Below are 4,104 nucleotides of genomic sequence, written 5' to 3'. Positions count from 1 at the left end.
ACACACACACACATATATACACATTCAATCAAAACACTTGTACATACAAAATAATAATAAAATTGTTTTAAGATGTGCTAGCACATGTGTGAAGAGATAGAGTAAAGGACGTTAAGATGTGATTTTATTTTAGTTAAGGGGGAGGGGTCCATATGGATGAGTGCAAGTCCCCATGGAGGTCAAGAGGCATCAGAATCCTTAGGACTTGGAGTTGCAGGCACTTGTGCATTGCGAGCTGCCTGATGTCGGTGCTGGAAACCGAGCTCCAGTCTTCTGTGAGAGCAGAATACACTCCTAACCACTGAGCCATCTCTCCAGCCCCAAGAAAGGGTTTCAACTTATGGAAAGAGAGAAGCTCACAAGAAAGTGGCTAAAATGATGTCATCTGGAAGGAGAGTTGGGGACTGATAGTCAAAGGACAAAAGAAACGTTTTTAAAACTCAATAGTTAATCGTGAAATGGCCTTGTAACATCTTAGAATATTCTTAAATTTAAAAAAAAATAACATTTAAAGGCATCTGCCAAGGGTTCTTAGTATCTGTCATGTTTATTATCATGTTCCCTCTGTGCTTGACTCAATGTGGCTTTTGGGAGTTGCTGTATTATAGATAAATGGATACAGAAATAAATTCATAAAGCTCTGAGAGAGCAGCTTGGGTGGGCTACGGGTGTTTTTAAAAAGTATTTCTTTGCTCTGACTTTTTTTTCTTCATCCCTTTTCTGTATTCTATATTCTAAACCTCATGGAATCTCTCCGCAGATTTTATAATTTCAGTTTTACCCAACTCATCCACCTTATAATTATGAATATATGGACATAATTAACTGAATCACTTTGAGAGAGAGGAAAAAATGCCCTACTTAAGGCTAATTAGATGAATCATGAATGCCTGGAAGGATGCATTTCAATAAGGTGAAAAACTTCAGATAAAAATTTAATGAAGTTTTCAGTGCATTTGACCACGGAGAACATTGATAAGCATTCATGCCACATAGATTGTTACATTGTATCGATTTAGGATACCAAACACTAAATACTGCCACTGTTTCCACAGCAGACCTGATTGCACTTCCATGTCACATTCATAAAAAGCACGGTGCACTAATTGGGCGTCTCCCACCATCTGCACACTTGCTACCAGGAGCACATGAAATGATCAATGGGAAAGCAGGGTCAATCCAGGCAGACTGTGAGTGAAATTAAAATAATAAAATGTCTAAACATTTAACTGCAAATAGGAAATCTTTATTCCCCCACCCACACCCTATTCTGTAGCATAAAGCTAAGGCACAATTATTCATATACCTCAAGTAATTTGCCAGCTCCATACAAAATCTCATTTAAAATAAGAAATTGCTATTTCTGCACATTTATTCTACCAAATGCCAGCTAATTGCTGCAATGGCCATTATAAAGAATAATTTTCGCTTAGTGGAAAAAAAAAAGGAATGAAGAGAACATTTTCTGGTTTTGTTCCACTGCGAAGGCTCTATTCAGTGCATGCTGAATGCACAGCGTTCCGCCGCTGCATTTATTACACTGAGAGGTCAAGTATTGCACAGCGTCTTGTATTACGCTTTGCATGCTAAGTATTTCACTTCACAAATTGACCCTCCGGTGTACTTACTACATAATGCTTTAAAAACCCAGCTAAAACGCGGGACAATTAGCAATACTTTCACTCCCAGTTAACAATGGGAACACCAATGTAGGTGATTGCATTTACAGTGTAGCTTTCTTCACAAAACATTTTTGACACATTAAGGTACTTCGGAATTGTGCAGTACCAGTCCTCTCTTGTGAATGGCTTTCCAGCATTTGCAGAGAGAAACAGTTACTGTATGTTAGAGCTTAATTGAAAAGAATTCAGCCACGGCCTATGAAGCACCAATTAGGGTGATATTATATCATAAAAAGCTGTAATATCCATTTTCAGACTTGCGCATTAGCCAATACAAAGTAGGACACAATTAAAAAGGTATACAGTTTAAACTCTTGAAACTGTTAAATTTAATTAGGAGTTCAGTATGAGGGGGAAAGCGGCTGAGTGGGGGGCTGTGGCAGAGAAAAGGAAGTTCTCTGTGGGGCTGGAATACCAGTGGGCACTAGCAGTCTATTTAGACCGTGTAAGGTGCGTCTTCCTTAAACTACCTGTACTTAGTGTAGGTGTAAGATGTGTGCTTTGCCTGGTGACCGGTTTCTGAGGTCAGATGATTATTCACGCTAGTCATGAATGTCTGCTTTCCAGTAACTCTGGAGTCTACTGATGAGAGAAGACTGTGGACCAGTGAAGAAGGACCGTAGTACTGAAGTTCCCCAGCCCACACAGTTCAAACACAATTAAAAGGGAGTTAACTGCATTGCTTCTCACGAAGAAAGACATAGATAATTGTGAAATAAAATGGACAGGGCCAGATTGCTATAAGTGTCTTTGCAGGCTTGGCTCTGAACGTAATATTTAAATACTGGAACCTGCATGAAATCCCACTTTGAGGTGACAGCCGGCAGGTAATTATCAGTAAAACAACATTATCAAAGTTCTCCTGCCTATCGTGTTTGACTGACTGGAGTGCTTCTCCTTCCAAATCCCACTAATATCCGTCTCAATCTGCTTTAATATGTTCACAAGTTGGGGCTTATTTTGAATCCCACTGGGTGAATGAGGACAGCACACTTTGAATTTGCATACTATACACATTTCTTTCATTTGTAAAAGGTTCCAGTGTATTTTTTTCTTAACGAAAGCTAGCCCAGAATAACAGAAAAACAGCTTTCTCAACAACTAGAATGAAAATAGATCAGATCATGTATTTCTTCTACATATTCTATTTATAGATCTCTGACAATGACCTTTACTATATTTGAAGAAAATTTTATCTTATTTGTCACTGATAATGCAATTTTCTAAAGGCATAAAAAAATCTTGGTGGGGGGGGGGACAACACAGGGGGAAAGTTTTCATTTCTGACTTGACAATGTCACTCTTCAATGGTTCTCTTTTTCAACCCAACTTTCTTGACCTCTAAGATGTTAGCAATCAGAAAGAGACAGCTCAGAGGGAACTCCAGCCTACCCTCAATGCCTGGTCAATCACAAGATCCTGTTGTCACTTTGAAGTTAACTTCCAACTCACCCTTGCTTCCCAGGCCTTGGATTAAATTAAGAATGGCCAATCGATGACTGGCCTCAACTTGAGATGCATTCCATGGAGAATGCAGAAGAAGAGAGCCAACCCCTGACGCTATTAATGATGCTCTGTTGTGCTTATAGACAGGAGCCTAGCATGACTGTCCTCTGAGAGGCTGCATCCAGCAGCTGATAAAAAGAGATGCAGAGACCCACAGACAAATAAGACAGAGCTTGGAGAGTCTTGTGGAAGAGTTGAGGAGAAGGTGGTTAGGACACCATGAGACGTATAGAGTAAACTAACCTGGGCTCACAAAGACTGAAGGACCAACCAAAGAGTATGCACGGGCTGGACCGAGGCCCCTGTACATTTGTAGCAGATGTGCAGCTTGGTCTTCATGTGGGTCCCATAACAACTGGAGAGGGGAGGGGCTGCCTCTGACTCTGTTGTGGGCCTTGGGATCCCACATTTTCCATAGTTGCTCTGCCTTCTCTGGCCTCAATGGAAGAGGATGCACTTAGTCCTGCTGTGACTTGATGTATCAGGGTAAGTGAGTATCCATGGGAGGGAGGTCTCCCCTTCTCTCAGAAGGAGGGAAAGGGAAATGGGAAGGAGATGGAAGAGTAGGACTTCAAGGAGAGGAAAGAGAGGGGCTGTGATCAGGCTGTAGAGTGAATAAATTAATTCAATAATTAATGGGGAAAATAAACGTTAATAAAATAGAGATAAGTAGTCAAGCATGACTGTGTGCCTGTGATCCTAGCACTTGAGAGGCTGAGGCAGCTAGGTCATAAGTTCCAGGCCAGCCTGGAATGTATAGGGAAAGCCTGTATCAAAAAAAAAGAAACAAAATATCATCATCAAATCAAAATAGCAGTAAGGTACCATACAAATCGAAAGTAAATTTAGAATGAATTTCAAGTGCTGTTTTGTTTGGTTGGTTGAACCTGTAGCAGGAGGCACGTTTATACTGGAA

The sequence above is a fragment of the Grammomys surdaster genome, unplaced genomic scaffold (assembly GCF_004785775.1).
Source record: "Grammomys surdaster isolate TR1022 unplaced genomic scaffold, NIH_TR_1.0 98, whole genome shotgun sequence".
In the NCBI taxonomy this organism is placed as follows: domain Eukaryota; kingdom Metazoa; phylum Chordata; class Mammalia; order Rodentia; family Muridae; genus Grammomys; species Grammomys surdaster.
This window is presented reverse-complemented; position numbering follows the sequence as displayed.